Source organism: Pan troglodytes, chromosome 19, assembly GCF_028858775.2.
Source record: "Pan troglodytes isolate AG18354 chromosome 19, NHGRI_mPanTro3-v2.0_pri, whole genome shotgun sequence".
NCBI lineage: Eukaryota > Metazoa > Chordata > Mammalia > Primates > Hominidae > Pan > Pan troglodytes.
Window position 1 is genome coordinate 70,204,725 of NC_072417.2, and position 18,132 is coordinate 70,222,856.

General features: G+C 49.8%; 1 protein-coding gene across 8 annotated transcripts in view; it reads left to right on the forward strand.

The window, feature by feature from the left end:
* The first annotated feature begins 143 nt into the window (after positions 1–143).
* AKAP1 (A-kinase anchoring protein 1) overlaps positions 144–18,132 on the forward strand; it is a 36,186-nt gene continuing 18,197 nt past the window's right edge. The window contains exons 1-2 of one of the 8 annotated variants that reach the window (XM_063798060.1): positions 258–356; positions 1,331–1,495. The gene's annotated coding sequence lies outside the window, so the exon portion shown is untranslated. 8 annotated transcript variants of the gene reach the window in all.

An 18,132-nucleotide genomic window follows, 5' to 3' on the forward strand; every position in this document is an offset into this window, starting at 1 on the left:
GGCTCCGGGCGGCGGCGGGATGTTAGCCCAGCGCTGTAGACCGCGCCCCCTCTGGCGCAGCTGGGAGAGGCGCGGCGGAGGCACTGCCGGGAGCGGCCGGCGGCGCGCACGCGCAGGTGAGCGGGGCGGGCTCGGGAGCGCGGGGGCACAAGGGCGAGGGGCGGGGCCTGCGTCGCGTTGCGGGCACGTCGCCGCGCGTCTTCAGTATTTAATGTCTCTGTGTTCCACCCGCCTGGGCTAGCACGTGGGGGAGCTGCGGAAGCGCGGCGCTGCGGGCCGGGCCGCGGGGCACAGCCGGGGGCCGGCGGCGGCGCGCGGACTCCGCATCCCGCACCCCGATGGTAGCCGAGGAGCTGGTAGGTCGGGGGCAGCTGCGCCGGGGACCCCCTGCCGGAGACCCGAAGGCGGCGGGGTCGGGGCGATGGGGAGCCTGAGGTGCAGGTGCAGGGTGCGACGCGCCCTCCAGGTACCCCGGGGGCGGGACGCTCCGGACGCAGAGGTGTCCTGGGGGCTCTCGGCCGCCGCGCGCTGTCAGGCAGGCCCATCTTTCCCTCCCTCGTCTGCGCCCCCTCTCGTCCTCCCCCGCCGGTTGTCTGCCCGCGGGCTCCTGACAGATCGCGTGTGCGCGGCTCTGGGCGGCGCTCTGCGGCCGCGCGGTCCTCCCCACGCGCGTCACTGTCCTCGGGGGCGGGGGGCGAGGGCGCGACGCCCGGGTCGCCTCTCTGCACCTCAACTTAACCGGAGCGTGCACACCCGCCTGCGAGGCTGACCCGAGCGCGTCCCACCCAAGGTCGCCCAGCCCCGCGGGCGTTTACTTTTCAAAGGTCGTGTGTACACAGTCTGAGCCGGAGCTGCCCCTTCACTTCTGGAGCCTCGCCCAACTTCTCACCCTCGGCTCGCCCGCCGGCGCAGCCCCTGGGAGTTCCGTGCGGCGAGCCAGGGGAACTGGGAAGATGGGCCGGGACATCGGCCGGTTGTGATCCAACCGTGTTTCGGGCTGAGGGACCGTTCGAACCGAATTGGGGTCTGGAGGTCGGAGGCTCAGGGGCGTCTCGGGGGGAATTTGCATTCGTAGCCCCTGCAGGCGTGTCCGGAGGGGTGGAGGCCGTCCAGCCTGGGGTGTCTGCCGACCTCACGCCCGGGGGCGCCGACGGTCACGTGTCCGGCCCCGCCTGCGGCCCAGGGCCCCGGGTCTGCGATCTGGAGGGACCGCGCCAGTTTTGGGGTTACGATGTGCTAGGAGAGGCAGTGGCTGGATGCCTCGAACGCGGGCTTTCTGGCGTTCAACTCTTTTGTGCCCTAGCTGAAGGTCTTCCTGTTTCCCTTCCAGGGAGGGATAGGAGAAGAAAGGTGCTGATCGTGGTAGGCGGTGCTGTGGCGACTCGGAACGGCATGGGAGCCCTGGGCGTTTCGGGATCTTCCTCTCCTGGGGGATGTCCTGGGTGGCGGCGCCTTCCTGCCGCCGTTAACACAAACCCGGTGGACTTCGCTCCAGGTGCGAGTCGAGGCCTCTCAAGCTGGGTAGGGTGTATGCGCAGGGCAATTAGTGAGGTTAACCTGGGTATCTTTCCCCTGCTGTAGTGCGCGTTACTTCGTGTTTAAATTTGTCTCCAGTGAAATCTAGGCTGCTGGACCTGGTGCAACAGTATCTGTTAGTTACTGATCAAGGAACACCGTTCACAAAAAGCTATTAATTCTGGCAACTAGTAGCCTTACAAGCTCATGTAACTGCTAAGTCCTTCCCAAATTAGTACCTTTTTTTTTTTTTAAACTCTTTATTTAGAAAGCAAAGCTTGGACTCTTAGCACCACCCATCCACTTTGCTCTTAAAGGTACAGAACATCTTTGAAATGAAGAAGGCTGCCTGACTTGATCATTTATATGATTCCTCTGATCTTGGCATTGAAGTGGTTCACCTGCTGATTATTTAAGACCCTGAGCACTGGAAGCAAGTGAAGTTATGTTTTGGGAGCCTTTTGACTTGTGTTGAACTTTTCTTTAACCTCTAACTGGTTTTGTAGGTTCTGCATAATTCCTGGGTGTATTCTCTTTGAAATATGGCCCTAGGTTAGTGGAGGTCCTCTGGATCCTACAGGCATGCAAATCACTAAAGCTTGAGTCCATTACTGGATTCATAGGCTCTGTCTTCATGCATGTTGTCAGATGATGGCTCAGAACTTGCAGGTAACAGATCCTAGCCAATGAGTGAGACAGGTCTAATGGATTTGTGTCTAGGTCTAGTTCCTCGTAGGAATATCTCTCCCATCTCCCAGTTGTTTCTAGGAAATGCATTCTCACTTGGCCACTGCAGGGTGACAGTGGAGGTGTCTGTTGTAAGTGGCCTGCTCAGGTGCTGAAGTCGATATGTCTCCAGTGTAAGGTTGCTGAACATCAATATTTAAAAGCAATTTCTCTTGCTGCCTGGTAACCCAAATTATTCTTGAGCTTTGGACATAGGCTGGGTTGCAGCCATATTTTAGGGGAAGGCTGGTGTTAGCCTCTACAGTATTCCCTTTTCCTGTCCTAAAGACAAATGGAGATCATATTTGTGATACTGGGGACTGTGATAGGTGCTTAAGCATTGCTCTTCCCCTCTCCTCCCTGAACAATCCCTGAGACTGACTTTGTTTCTCTTGAATTACTTGAGTGACTTGAATTCTATTAAAAGCACCCCTCTCCTTAGCCTCTGACCCAGAAGCTTGTTTGGGAGGAAAAACAAATTGGTTTCCCTAAGCTTTGCTGGCTAGCCTCCTACTCCCAGCCTGCAACATGACTTGATTGTGTGTGCATTTCAGGGCTTTGAAGAGCAGGCAGCTTGTAGCCAATGTACCCAGAGAGCTGGCCGTAGAGTTCCCCTAGGTCACTCCTTCCTAATCTTCCCTGTGAGTCTGAATGATTGGGCCTTTCTGTAGCTTGGTCTGTTTTCCTATTGTGGGGAAGTCAGTTGTTTCAGGTATGAGTTAATACCTTCAGCTTGTCATTCTCAGGCGTTTTCTTCCACTATGGGGAGGTAGTAGATCCTGTGGGCATCTTGTCCCATTGAAATCATCTCATATACTGTTTGAGAGTTGCTCATCTTTATGGTGGGGGGTGTATTTTAGTCCTAAATCTTGCTTCTTATGGCAAGTTCTGTTTCTTCCATGTTCCTTCCTGGTGTAATACCTCAGGCAGTTTTCACTTTTATGATCATTTAACATTAAGTTCCCATCATATGTGGCATCCCACTGAAGGAACCTCCTGGCCTTGGTACCTAATTTGAAGCTTGGGCTGTGGAAAACATCATCAGTGAGCATGTTTGGAGTAGGACAGAGTCTGGCTGGAGAAACAGGTAGTGGGGGAGCTGGGAGCTAAACTTGAGAGGATGCCTCTTTCTTGATAGTTACTGTGCTAGGTGAGTTATGAGCACACTAATCCTTTAATCCTCACACCTCTGAGAACAGTGAGGGTGAAGCTGGAGGTCATTCTGGATTGTTTCAGTGGCTGGCACACAAATTCAAATTGAGGGGTAGAGGAACTAGGAAGTGTGGGTGTGGAGTTAAAACTAGGTCCTCTGGATGGCTTTTGTGAGAAGAACCAAGGAATATTCTTAAATCCCTGGGCTTTTCTCCTAATCTTTCTGCTGCTTTCTAAGTAGATTGTTAACATCGTGTGTGTTATCATTCAGCATTCTGAGAACTAGCTTTCCAGCAATCAATAGCTTTCAAGGTGTCCTTTGCCTTAACTTTTTCATTTTACTAAATGGTGCAGCCTTGTCCACATTCTGTCCGGGTCTTCACCATCTGCTTGTTTTTCCGGCTTGGTTTGATAGTTTGCAGCAGTCAGTGGTAAACATTGTGTTCCCTGTTCTGTAATGGTGGCTGGTTGTGTTCACCGAGCCATGTGTCACTAAGGCCCAGTTGCACTTGGGAGCAAAGAAGGGCCCTGAGGTGAGTCCTGAAAGTAAAAGTGTGTATAACCTAGGGCTGATGGGTTTGTTTCACTGCTGGGCTTTGCTGACAAGAGCCTGGGACTTGCTGCAGCTCTCAGAGCTGAAACCTGGCGGTGATTCTAGGCAGGCTGGTTGGCCTTCCAGATCTTGGTTTATTCAGTGGCTAAAAGAGGGTTGGTCAAAATTATCAGTATTCAAATTATGGTCCTGGGAGCCTTGGAGTTAGACCAAACGTGCCCAGGGGCCACTGGAGTGATGTGTTTGGGCTGGGGAGCACAGCTCAATGGGTAGTATATGTCAAAGACTTAAGGGGAAAAAAAACAACTCACTGTTCATCTCAAGTTCTTAGCTCTAAGGTGTGCTACTGTTCTAAATATTTTTTATTTTTAAAGATAGCTTTATTTGCCTAAATTTGTCCTGGGTGTGGGGAGTTTAGAGCTGCCTTGTCTGTAGGGTAGCTGCTAGCTGTGTGACTAATTAAACTTTTGAAAGTATTTTTAAAAAAATTTCTTAGTGACATTAGCCACATTTCAGGTTCTCAGTGGCCTCGTGTAGCTAGTGGCTGCCGTCCTGGTCAGTACAGGTCAAGAACATTTTCCATAATCGAAGAAAGTTTTGTTGGACAGCGCTGGCCTAGAAAGTTTTTTTTTCTCCAACTCTAAAAGCTTAATTGTCTCAACTTGTAAATCTCTAAAGCATAACATGTTTGAACTTAGTCTTCCAGAGTCCATAAACCCAACAGCTTTGGTGACAAATTATCTACTGGTTGTCTCCATGGCATACTACAAGTGAGTTCTAGTCTGCCAGTTGGGAGTGGACGATCAGTTTTGAAACAGTTTGAGTGAGGACCTTCAGAAAGGACCTGGGGATAGGAGCGTGAAGCAAAGGTCCAGATGCTAAGCCCTTAGAAAGCCCTTTTGGTTTGAAGCCTGTTTATTATCATAAAGATCCCTGCTGGTTTGTCCTTGGTCTCCAAATGTCAGATGTCAACATATTGTTACTTGGTCCTTCACCCACCTGATGACTTCCTACAGATCTCAGTGCAGCCCTTCTCTTAAACGAGGTTGTGGTTTCATTCTGCTGTTTCCAGTCCACCTAAATGTTAGGGGCCATTCTTCACAGAAGGTGTTGGGGGAGAGTGGGGCCACAGTGTGGATGCTAACGTGTTCTGTTGTGGCAGGGGTGGGGAGTTCTTTGTTTCCAGATGCCCCCTCTTCTAGTCCTGGGTGTGCTTTGTTTGAACCCTGCTAGATTGACCTTTGGTATATATAATGTGAGATCTCTTTTCTTGGAGCCAGGCAGCATAAAGGACACTTACTGATGAGCACCTACTGGCATATTAGTGGCTTTTTTTTTCTAACTGTGTCATTTTTATTCTCTGTCAGCCCTATGAGGTTAGTACAGTGATTAGTTTGTGGGTGAAGAAACAAGATCCGAGTAGAGTAAACTGGTCCCTGGACACAGCAAGGGCTGGACTGGCTTGGACCTGGGCTGGGGCGTGCTCCCCACCTCCTCCTCTGCCCCCGCCGCCCCCCATGCTCATTTTGGTTGTTGCTTATTTACTGCCCCTTTATCACCACATCCTCATTCAGGAAACTAAACTGGGTTTTAGAAAGATTAAAATCATTGATCCCACATATGGAGTCTGACTTAAGTGTGTTCAGCCTCGTTACAACTCTGTGAGGGAGATATTCCATATTACAGGACATCTTCATTTTATGGGAAACTGAAGTACAGGATCCTACTCTTAACTCTCTTGTCTTTCCAAAGCCATATTTTATCATCAGAATTATGCAACCATCGGGTGCTTTTGAAATGCACAAGTAATGACTATGAATAAAAAAAGCTGTGCCTGAGGGCTCAGGGAAACTGCTCTGAAGACTGAGCTGATTGAAAAAGACAATCCTGAAGTCACTAATTTGCCGACACCTGTCAGACCTCACTTGGAGGTCACAGACCATCTCCTGGCCCTGCAAAGGCTGTCACCCAGCAGTAGCTGGCCTCCTGATTAGAGGAGGCAGTAAGATCTGTTCAAGCACAGCCCCAGCCCCCATCCCTTCTCTGGCCTGGGCCTGGATGTGCCTTTGTGAGGTTGGGTCGATGACAGATCTGAAGGACAGTTCAGTCTTCTGTACACTCCTTCTTGCCCCTCCTTTCTGCCACTCCCAAGAAAAAGGAGCAGGAGTGATTCTCACTTTCCTGAACTGCCTTGGAGGGAGACCCACACTCAGCTGTGCCTTTAGCTGTCTCTGGGAGAAAAGGCCGTGCTGCAAATAACCTCCCTGCTTTGTCCTTTGGCTTTGGTGTGGCTCACCTGGCCAAGCATGTGCTGGTGCTATTTTTAGCAGGTGGCATCCTTTAGGAGGGCCAAGTGCATGTGGCTGCAGTGTACGGGACAGGTCCTGGTGCCAAAGCTGCTGCTGTCTCTGCTGCCACCGCCTCGTCAGGAGAGAGAGGAGAATAAAGCCACCCTGGAAGCTGCCAAGGGGTGTGTGGAGGGGGTGGCTGCTTAAGAGGTCTCCAGGGCTGCCTTTTCTATTCTGGATCTGTGGCAGGGGCCCAGCCTGCCTCCTGGTGCAGGCAGGCATGTGACTGAGGCAGCCCGGGGAGCTGGGGAGCTGGGGAGCTAGGTGTCAGACTGCTGCCTGGGGAGTGAGGACCCCTTGTTGCCCCAGCAGGCAATTTCTCAGGAAACCACATAACCCCATTAAAAACATTATTTATTTATTTATTTATTTAGAGATGAGGTCTTGCTTTGTCACCCAGGCTAGAGTACAGTGGCTCGATCATAGCTCACTGCTGCCTTGAATTCCTGGGTTCAAGGGATCCTCCTGCCTCAGCCTCCCAAGTACCCGGGACTATAGGTGCACATCATGATGCCTGGCTAGTTAAAAAAAACTTTTTTTGTAGTGATGGGGTCTCATCACCTTGCCCAGACCCATTTCAAGACTCCTAGGCTCAAGTGATCATTCCATGTTGGTCTCCCAAAGTGCTGAGATTACAGGTGTGAGCCACCGTGCCTGGCCCCATAACTTCATTTTTGTGTGAAGTTGCCCAGCCTAAAGTCTGACCACTAAATGGACACTTAAAAACTCTCTAATAGTGTGGATTGGTGGGCAGTCTGATTCCTCTGCCTTAAACCAAAATGCAAACATGAAAGGAGGCATGGCCATAGACCCCCAGTGAGAATTCTTTACTGTGATGACACAGAAGCTGAAGAGGGATGAAAAAGCAGTTTGACCAGCAAGCTTGCTGGTTCCCTAGGCCACCCTTTCTTCTCTCCTTTTCAGTTCCTCCTTCCTTCTAACTTGGAGCTGCTAACTCCAGCCCATCTAACTGTTTCTGATTAAGAAAGCTTCAAGCCTTATAAGGCCCTCTGTTGCCTATGGTTTATGTTGGCTGGAGAGCAAGGTTGTTTTTTGCAAAGTCTGATTCAAAGAAGTGGCAAGGGCTTACGTAGGCTGTGTGTGTCCGCCTCCTGGGGCTGGACTGCCTTATTGGAACAGGTTCCTTTGAGGGAGCCTGAGAGTAAGGGGGGCTTATTATCCCTTACCCTTAGTGGTGGCTCTGTAAGGCTAATGTGTGGTGTGGCCGCAGGGCTTCCTGGCAAGTGTATTCGCTGAGAACTTCAAGGTAAAAGCAAGCCCCTGTTTACCTACACAGTGTACCTGTCATGCTACCAGCCACAGAGGCATCCTGTTTCAGGAATCAAGTCTGGAAGCAGCTTCTGCTTATTAATTAAGAACTAAAGCCCCTTGGCTCTTCAGGCACATCACTTTCCCCTCTGGAGAAAGTTTGGTGGACCGTGTCCCTTGGGGTTCTTGCGAGTCCGACTGGCCTTCCGCGCAGTGATGTTGGAGAGCCCTTTCTCTGAGAGCCATGCTCTGACCTCATCTTCACCTCCCCTCTTGCTACCTCTTGAGTCAGCCAAGCCTGTTCCTGCCTTAGGACTTTGGCACATGTTCTTCCTGCCTGGAACTTTCTCCCCGCTCTCCTCCTGCCTCCCCCCAGATCTTGGCACAGTTCTCAAGTGTTCCAGTTCTGATGCCACCTCTTCCAAGAGGCATTCCCGCCTCATTCTGTCTGCAGCTTCCCCTTCCAAGTGCTCCATCCAGCCTTTCTCATTTCAACCACAGCACACAGAAAAGGACTAGGTGACCGTTCCTCAACTCTCCCAGCTGGTGCCCTGCTACATGCACAGGGATATAGGTAATTCATCACATGCAAGGGCAGCCTTAGGGTTCAGTTCTCTCAATCAGTTGAGAGAGGCTGCAGGTCTTTATATTTAAGTCGCGGAATCTTTGCAGTATCTTACCTGTAATTTGACTCTCTACCCTTCCTTCCACCTTTGCTTCCTGAGGGATCTCTTTGCCTTATGTGCCCAGCGAACTTGGCTCACAGTGCGTGTTCAACTCTTTGTTAAATGACTGGCCCTGAGAGGTCCAGCCATCTGATGCTGGCTAGCCCTCAATGCCTTGCTTCCAGAGGGATCTAACCTGCCAATAAGCATGCTCTCTTTTTGATATTACTATTATGTCAGCTGGGCAGTTGGGGGTCTCTGAAGCAAAATTGGCATCAATTATTATAGGAAAATAAGGCCTTACAAGTTTGTACACAGATGAGTTGACATTAATGCAAATTTAGGATGGTTAATAAGAAACATAAAGCTGTGTGGTAATAGAGCATGCATTGCTACTTGTATGTATCTTAATAATGTGTTTTCTATCAAAACATTACTTGTAGAAAGGATTTGGCTTTTGACTGTGTACAAGGCTTGAAAGGACAGTCCTTTGCCCACTGCCCCCCACCCCCATTACTTTCAATTCTTCCAGCTGTCCCCATCATTGTCAGTAGTATTATTTTCTTTCTTTTTAAGGATTATTATCTGATTTGTTTTTCTGCTGTGGGAGATAGGATTTAGCTCGTTCCTATGCTTTTTTCTTCCCTCATCATCCCAGTGTAGAGATAGCCCAAGTTTTGGTCAAGTTGCTCTTCAGAATATACATTATTATAATATGAACCTTGTTTATGGCTGCAAGGTTTTTAGTTTCCCATATTTCTTCTTTTCCTTCATTTTCTTCTTCTCCTCTCCTAGTTAATTTCCTTAGTTTCTTTTGCTTAATTTTCTGTCTCTCTCACCAGTTCCCTGACCACCTCGCAGCCTCCACCATTGCTGTGGAATGCCTGTCATTGGGGGAAAGTGGCTCTCACTGTGGCTTCACATACCAGATACTCGCAACGGTTCCACGTTTCTCCTGGGCGCATCCCTTTTCCCTGGCTCTGCTTCCCCTTCAGCCTTGGAATTCCCTCTCCCCTTCTCTTGTCTCGTTTCTGGATCCAGTGCCCCTCCTTTCTTGGTTGATTTCCTTGTCTTGGGGGAGCCCATCATTCAGTAGCTTGCTGAGAAGGTGTGCGTGGTTTGTGGCCCACAAGAAGCCAGCCGATCCATGCAGGGACAGGCATCTTTGAAGGCATGGATTGGGCCTTCAGTTGGGTGGCTGAAGTCAGCAGACAACTAGGCCTGTGGAGCCCTTCCGCCAGGCCAGGCCAGCAGAAGGTCTGGCTTCACTTTTTAGAGAAGTTATAAATGTGGCGATCTGGATTTGGGTACCAGGTAGTGGTGAAAATGGGTCCCCCCCTACTTTTTTTTTTTTTTTTTTTAAAGACAGGTCTCACTGTCCCCCAGGCTGGAGTGCAGTAATGCCATCATAGCTCACTGCAGCCTTGATTTCCTGGGCTCAAGTGATCCTCCCACCTCAGCCTGCTGAGTAGCTGGGACAAGAGGCATGTACTACTATGCCCGACTAATTCTTTTAAATTTTTTTTTGTAGAGATGAGGTCTCACCACATTGCCCAGGCTAGTCTCGAACTCCTGGGCTCAAGTAATCTTCCAACTTCCCAAAGTGTTGGGATTACAGGTGTGAGCCATCGTGCCTGGCTGAAGATGGGTCTTGAATGAAAGTCTATATATTGAATGGGGCATCCCAACTCTCCTTGGCTCCCATAATGCTGGCATTCAGGCTTATATTCTCTCATTCCTACCCCAAGATACTAGAACATTCTAGTCTGAGGACACTGGCACCCCATTTTCTGTTCCTCCTTCACCCCTAACAGGGCACTTCCATGTCCTATGGACAAAACTTTCAGTTGGTCAGTAGCAGAGAGTGGCAGTAACAGGCCCACTGGAGAAAAGGTCATTGCTTGTTTTTTGAGACAAGGTGTCACTCTGTTGCCCAGGTTGGAGTGCAGTGGTGCGATCTCGGCTCACTGCAACCTCTGCCTCCTGGGTTCAAGCAATTCTCCCACCTCAGCCTCTCGAGTAGTTGGGACTACAGGTGTGCGCCACTATGCCTGGGTAATTAAAAAAAAATTTTTTTTTTTGTAGATACAAGGTCTCACTATATTGCCCAGGCTGGTCTTGAGCTCCTGGCCTCAAGCAATCCTCCCGAAGTGTTGGTGATTGTAGGCGTGAGCTACCGTGGTGGCCTGTTTGGGCTATTTTTTTTTTTTTTTTTAAATTCTGCCCTCCACTCCTCCCCGCCAAGACTGAAAGTGCCTCGAGGGCAGTGCCTTGCCTGATTAATTTGTGTCCCACCATGCTTTTCTCTGTGAGTGCCAGTAATTATTTGTTGAATAGAAATTACCTTCTATGCTTTTATGTGATTTCTGGGGTGGTCGTAGTTCACTGTCTGCCATTAGGAAGATCAGGGTCTTAGCTCTTTGGTTTTGCCCATGTGAGGTGCTGCGAAGGGTTTCTTGCTGCACACCAACATCTTTTCTGATGTCTTTACTGGCTTTTAAGTCAGGTTGTTGTCAGATTGCCATTTCATACCTTTTGGGCAGTTTTGTGTAACGTCTTCTGTGGTCGTGGGCGGGAACTCCATGTACCCAGGAAGGCATTCCTGGCACCTGTGTTGTGACCATCTTTAGAAACCTGGCGGAATTCACTTGTAAAGCAAGATGGTTGTCAAGGCCAGAGGTGAGGGGCAAGGTGAGTGTGACATAGTCTTCAAAGTTTTAAAATCCACACCCCTACCCCCAAAATGAAGTGATTAGGAAGACCTTTGTAGGAGGTGCTGATGATTTTTCCTTCACAAAAAGAGGCATGTGACTTGGACCTGCCATGGATTTGGCCAGCAGAGCAGGAAGGAGACTGGGCAGTTCACCCTCGGGTACTAAGTTTTCCAGAGCAGGAGTTGGTTTAACTTTTAGTTGGGCTGGCGGAGCTCTTACTTTGAGGCCATGTCCAGAGATGGTATTTCTGGCTTTTGGCTTGTCTTACCTAGAGCACCTGGTAGTGGATTCAGGGTTTTCATTTTGGCCGTAGAAGGCTTTGCCAAGCAGGTACTCAGACACTACTGGGTTAAGCCTCTGGCCTTCTGGCCTTCCTTCTGTGAATTGGGCTGGGAAAGTGTCCCGAGTTCCTGACAGCTGCTCTACGTGGAAGGGCAGAAGCACCCACAAAGTATGCTGGTCTGGTGGTGCTGGCCCCCCTGGCTTCTCTGTGGGCCATCACAATGGAGGGTGGGGGACAGTCCTGGACAGGACCTCACAACCCCACTGTGAGCTAATTTGGGATCTCTAGGGTACCCACATGAAGTCATAGCTTACTGTGACTTACACAGGCCCCTGAGGATGAAGGTAACAGTCCTGTGAGCACTGAGGCTGGGCTGGGACCAACACCTGAGCCATGGCTCCAGCACTCTGATTCCTGGCCCAGCCATGCTGCTGAGGGTGCACAGCCCAGGCCTACCATCGCCCCCACCCTTGGTGGCAGAACCGAGCACTACCCAGCAAGGTAGGTGTTGGCGGCTGCAGCATGTATCCAGCCCTCCTGTTCATTGGGGCCTTCTGGGAACACCCTTTAGAGCTGCATTGTCCAGTAGGTAGCTGCCAGCTGCAGGTGGAGAGTTCAAGTTAACCTAAAGTAGAATTCAGTGCCCTAGTCACACTGGTCACATTTCAAGTGCTCAGTAACCTCCCATGACTAAGTGGCTGCCAGTATTGGATAGCAGTCACTCTTGAGGGTCACCGAGACCTTTACCTCTTGTGACCTACTCTACTTTACCATGTTGCAACTGCTGCGACTATGGCTCCTGTGGCAAAGGTCAAACTCGTTGTCTCGCCTGACCAGCACTTCAGCTCCTAGGATTTCTTCCTGTTTTACTTTGGGACTCACTGTTCCCTCCCATGCCCAGAGATATTAGAACCTCAATTTATGTCCTTTCCCCCTCCCTACCCACCCATTGCAGCCTAAGGAAATCCTGGTCCTCTTTGAGAAAGCCTTCCTGGGCTCCCTTTGCCCACTTCTCAGCTGCTTGTGGCGCAGGGGTGTGTGTGTGAGTGAGTGAGAGAGATTGATTCTTCCATCAGAATCATGTGCTTCTGGTGATCAGAATCTGCTGCTTATAGCAACTTAAACATATTTGAATGAATGAGCAAGGTGAATGACTGTGACCTGATGAGGAAATAGGTAAATGCATCTGATACAAGCCAAGAGGCGCTTTTGGAATCTTGCGGAGAACTCCGAGTTTGTGATTTTCCTCCACCAAACTCCCATGGAAGGGAGTATGCCTCTGCCTGGCCACAGTCTGCTGTCATTCTCTGAATGCAGTGGCTGAAGTGCTGGGCTTTAGGTTCTGATTCCCTGCCCTTGGAAGACCCCCTTCAAGGGGAAGAGTCCCTCAGCAGGAACTTAATGAGCTGGGCACTCTGGAGGTGGAGTGTCTTGGGCAGGCTCCTTCCTATTGGTGGAACACCTGGGGACAGCCTTTGTCAGTGTGAACACTGGAATAATGGAAGAAATGTTCAAATTCCAGTGTAAATGTTCATTCAGAACGCAAAGTGGATGTGGCTTCACTTACCAGGCCCAAGCCCAAATTGGGCTTGTTGGGCACTTGGCTCCTAAGCTGTTGTTTTTATGGTGGACTTTCCCATCAGTTACATGCGGCTCTTTTTGCAGTAACTGCAGCCAAATTGGCTTAGTCACTGGGACCAACACTCTCTGTACCATTGCCAGGGATTTGTTTTCTTGTTTAGCAGAAGGCTGTAGCCTGCAGTTACCAGGTTTGTCAGCTGAGTTGAGAGTGAGGCCATTACTTTTCTGAGGGCTGTTCTGAGAAGCTGCAGGTACCTCCCTGAAGAAAGAAGAGATCCTTTGGAACCTGGAGTGAGCAGATGAATGCTGAGGCCTGTGGCTGTAGCACGTGCCTAACTTCAGCTCTGTGTGACCACTTGGCAACTAGCCAGTATGCATCTATTCCCAGGCAAATGGACCTGCTAAAAATAAGCAGGCAGCTATTTAATTCCAACAGATTCAAAATGACAGAGTGTCCTCCCCACCAACCCTAGGGCAGGGCTCTGCAGCATCCTTCTGGGAGGCTTTTGTCTGACTGCAGACAGGTCTGCCCTTAGTCCTGGGCCTGGGGGAGGAGCCAGCCTTTGATTAGCTTGTGAGTAGGAAGGCTTTGGGGACTACTGTGATACCACTTAAATGTTGAGAAGTTCAGGTTTACAAAAACAAACACCTCAGGGCAAAGAGAGCAACTCCGAAGAGTCTGGCCCAGTGCAGGAAGGAAGATGTCAGAAGAGCCTTGTAAGGCTAAAGGGGTATGTGTATGTATGAAAAGAGGTGGCACTACCTGGGCACTCAGGAAAGGCTGATGCATTTTATACCACCTCTTGTAGCCCTGTCGGACCACGTAAATTGGGCAAAATGGCATCTTACCAATTCCCAAGAAGTCTGTTTGACTGAGGTGAGAGTGGCTCAGGGGTGAGGGAGTGAGGGGCTAGCTGATTTTTTTTTTTTTTTTGAGACGGAGTCTCACTCTGTTGCCCAGGCTGGACTGCAGTGGTGCGATCTCAGCTCACTGCAAGCTCCGCCTCCCAGGTTCATGCCATTCTCCTGCCTCAGCCTCCCAAGTAGCTGGGACTACAGGTGCCCGCCACCAAGCCCCGCTATTTTTTTTTTTTTTTGTATTTTTAGTAGAGGCGGGGTTTCACTGTATTAGCCAGGATGGTCTTGATCTGATCTCATGATCTGCCGGCCTCGGCCTCCCAAAGTGCTGGGATTACAGGCGTGAGCCACCGCACCTAGCCTAGCTGATTTCTTGACTAGTGGGAAGTGGGGGCTGGTAGAGGGGCATCTGTGAGGTGTCTCCTGGCAATGGGTGCCCTTAGTGAGACCCAGCCAAGGCCTGCTGATCCCAGGGTCTCTTGGCTCTGTTCTTGTTGGAGGATGGTTCACATCTCTAGGCACAATTCCCTGGTAGCAAGGAAAAAAACACATCTTCCACTCTGCTCTTCAGGGATCTGGTAATCTCTGTTCTCAAGTGCTGGTGGAGCGCTTCAAGCCAGGCAGTTTCTGTTCCTGGAAGCAATGGTGTGAGAAGGGCTTTATCTTGAGCCACTCACTGCATAGAAGCAGTGACACCTGGTTCCTGATTGCTCAGCCTTGGGTCTCTGGCTCTAGTCCAGAGTGCGGGGTGAAGGCTGGGGAGAGATGGGCACTGGGAATTTAGGTGGGACATCCTGGATTCTGTGGGTTGGGTGAAATGGGTAGCAGTATTCAGTGCCTTCTAGGAGGCCTTCCCTGGCTTGGAAATGTTGTAGAAACCATGTTTTCCAGGCAGTAATTCTTCAGTAGCTCCAGTGACTATAGGGGTGACTCTAGAGGTGGTGGTCTGAGGGCTTAGAGCCTCAGTCTCTGGGGAACAAGCTGGGCAGGGAGGGCTAGTGGTGGTGTCCTGGTAAGCTACAGAGCAGCAGGCAGAGATGGGTGTTGTGGCCTGCAGTGGTGATTCTGTGCATTCTGTCTGAGGACTGAGAACAGGGCAGGTGAAGTGCAGGGAGCCTAGTGACAGAAGGTGCTGGGGACTGGGTATGGGTGGCCCAGGGTACAGGACCAAAGCCAGGGCAGAGGTGTGTGCTTTGAGTGTTGGGTCTCTACCTCACTGTAGTATAGCCCCCTTATGGGATCTTGGGAGGCTGGGTGTGGTGGTGTGGTGTGGGACCAGCAACTAACTGCTGGAGACAGGCAGGACCCCTTGGGATCAACTTTTAGTTCTAAAGGGGTGGGGCTTCTCCCAGCCATCTTGAGAGGTGGTTTGTGTTTTGAGCAGACAGCCAATTAGAGTCTGCGGCCTTGGGCCCTTGATAGGTAAAATAAGGAGAACTAGCCCCCGGTGGGGTAGCTGTTAGGATTGTTTTTCTTCTCTACCCCATCCCATTTAATCTTTTTCCTGTGATCAGATAATTGCTATGGGAGTCACAGCTATAAATCTGGGTGAAATGGGATTGCCTAGTTAATAAGGAATCACAATCTAAATTTACTGACCTGGCCAGGCGCGGTGGCTCACGCCTATAATCCCAGCAGTTTTTGAGGCCAAGATGGGTGGATCACTTGAGGTCAGGAGTTCGAGCCCAGCCTGGCCAACATGGTGTGAAACTCCATCTCTGCTAAAACACACACACACACACACACACACACACACACACACACACACACACACACACACACATATTAGCCAGGCATGGTGCCGTGTGCCTGGAATTCCAGCTACTTGGGAGGCTGAGGTGGGAGAATCACTTGAACCTAGGAGGCAGAGGTTGCTGTAAGCCGAGATCGTGCCCACTGCACTCCAGCTTGGGCGACAGAGCAAGACTGTCTTAAATAAATAAATAAGTAAACAAACAAACAAACTGACTGGATGAAAACCTGGGTTTAGACTCCACTCCTCTTCCTGCTGGCATGTGCCCTGTTAGGTATGATTTGAATCTTCTGACAGCAGGCCATGGGCACACTCCCCTATCCATTGCAGCCTTTCCTCATAGCCACTTTCCCGTCTCAAACTGTCCTTACTCTTTTTTTTTTAAATTATTTTTTCCAGCCAGACCAACATGGAGAAACCCTGTCTCTACTAAAAATACAAAATTAGCTGGGTGTGGTGGCGCATGCCTGTAATGTCAGGTACTCAGGAGGCTGAGGCATAAGAATCACTTGAACCCGGGAGGCAGAGGTTGCGGTGAGCCAATATCACGCCATTGCACTCCAGCCTGGACAACGAGAGCAAAACTCCCGTCTCAAAAAATTAAATAAAATTATTTTTATTGGGCAGCCCCCAAACCAGAATAGGTTTAGGGAGACTTCCCTGTCTTTACTCTTTTATTTGAAAGACAATTGAACACAAAGCAAATACAAGGCAAATCTCCCATCATTACCACTTTTTGGGGTGTGGGCGGGTTATTACAGAACAGTGATTCTCTCTTTCTTCCCCCCAGGATGGGGTCTCACTCTGTTGCAAGTGCAGTGGCACGATCTCAGCTCACTGCAACCTCTGCCTCCCTGGCTCAAGTGATCCTCCTGCCTCAGCCTCTGGAGCAGCTGGAATTATACCACCTGGCTAATGTTTTTTAGAGACAGGGTTTCACATGTTGCCCAGGCTGGTCTCAAACTCCTGGCCTCAAATGATTTGCCGCCCCCTCCACTACCTCCAACCCCCGCCTCCCAAAGTGCTGGGATTTTGGGTATGAGCCACCACACCTGGCCTCAGAACAGTGATTCTCAAACTTGACTGCACATTGTAATCACCTTGGTTTAAAAAAAAACCCTGCTGCTGGGGCCTCACTCTAAGATTCTGATTTAATAGGGCTGGTGCTGTCTTGGCCTTGGGCTTTTAAAAGCTTACCAGATGATGCTAATGTGAAGCCAAGTTGGAGAACCGTTGTGAAAGAAATTAAAAATCTCTCCTCCCAAAAGGAGGAAGTAAGACTCTTTATCTGTAGGTAAGAAATCCCAAGGAAATCTACTAAATGGTTAGAATTAGTGAGTTCAGCAAGTTTGCAGGATACAAGATCAGTGTGTAGAAACTTCCCCTCTCCTACAACTGAATGGCTTGTTGTGTGTCCTTCCCAGTTTTTCCATGGGATTATGTGAACATAGACATTCCATACACATGGTGGTCTGTACCTTTTTGTTTTACGTATCCAGGTGATTTTTTCCATGTCGGCACATGAGATCAACTTCTTTCGATAACATCGGTATGTCCGTGGATTCCGTAATCTACCTAGCAGTGATTCCCCTGAAATGTTTGTTAATCCCAATTTTGTTTCAAATGATGCCTCAGCCTGTGCAGAGGTACGTGGGTTAAAAACATTTTGAAAAAAAAATTTTTAAGGGACTAGTCTCACTGTGTTGCCCAGGCTGGTGGCAACTCCTGGACTTCAGCGATCCTCCTGTCTCTGCCTCTTTAAGTAGCTGGGATCACAGGTGCTTGGCTTTGTGGATTTTTCTTTGTTGTGGTTTTGTTTTTGTTTTTTTAATTTAAAGATGCCAAGTGTGGGATTTCAGAGTTGTAGGATGTGGTTATGAGCTTTTAAGAGCTATCATAAGGCTCTCCGGAAAGGTAGTACAGACTTCCCCTTTTCTTGGCTCATATAGCGCCTCTTCCCCACAGTTCTAGAATAATGGGTTCCAGATTTAATGTGGAAGAGAATTTAGGTACCCATCCCTTGGCTGTATGCCTTGAGCTTTTTTTTTTTTTTTTGAGTCTCGCTCTGTCACCCAGACTGGAGTGCAGTGGCACTATCTTGGCTCACTGCAACCTCTGCCTGCCGGGTTCAAGTGATTCTCCCGCTCAGCCTCCCGAGTAGCTGGGAGTACAGACTCCCGCCACAACGCCCGGCTCTCTCTCTCTCTCTTTTTTTTTTTTTTTTTTGTATTTTTAGTAGAAACAGGGTTTAACATGTTAACCAGGATGGTCTCAATCTCCTGACCTCGTGATCCACCCGCCTCAGCCTCTGAAAGTGCTAGGATTATAGGCGTGAGCCACCGCACCCAGCCTCCTTGAGCTATTTTAACCTTCAAGATAGTAATTCATTTGGCTGGGCGCCGTGGCCTGTCATCCCAGCACTTTGGGAGGCCGGCTGGCGGATCACCTGAGGTCTTGAGTTCCAGTCTAGCCAACATCGCGAAACCCCGTCTCTACCAAAAATACAAAAATTAGCCAAGTGTGGTGGTGGGCGCCTGTAGACCCAGCTACTCTGGAGGCTGAGACAGGAGAATTGCATGAACCTGGAGGCAGAGGTTGTAATGAGCCGAGATCACACCACTGCACTCCAGCCTGGACGACAGCGAGATGAAAGGAAAACAATCTAGCAAGGTTCTGTGTTTGAATGTGAAGCAAAACGGTAGCACTAAATTTCTT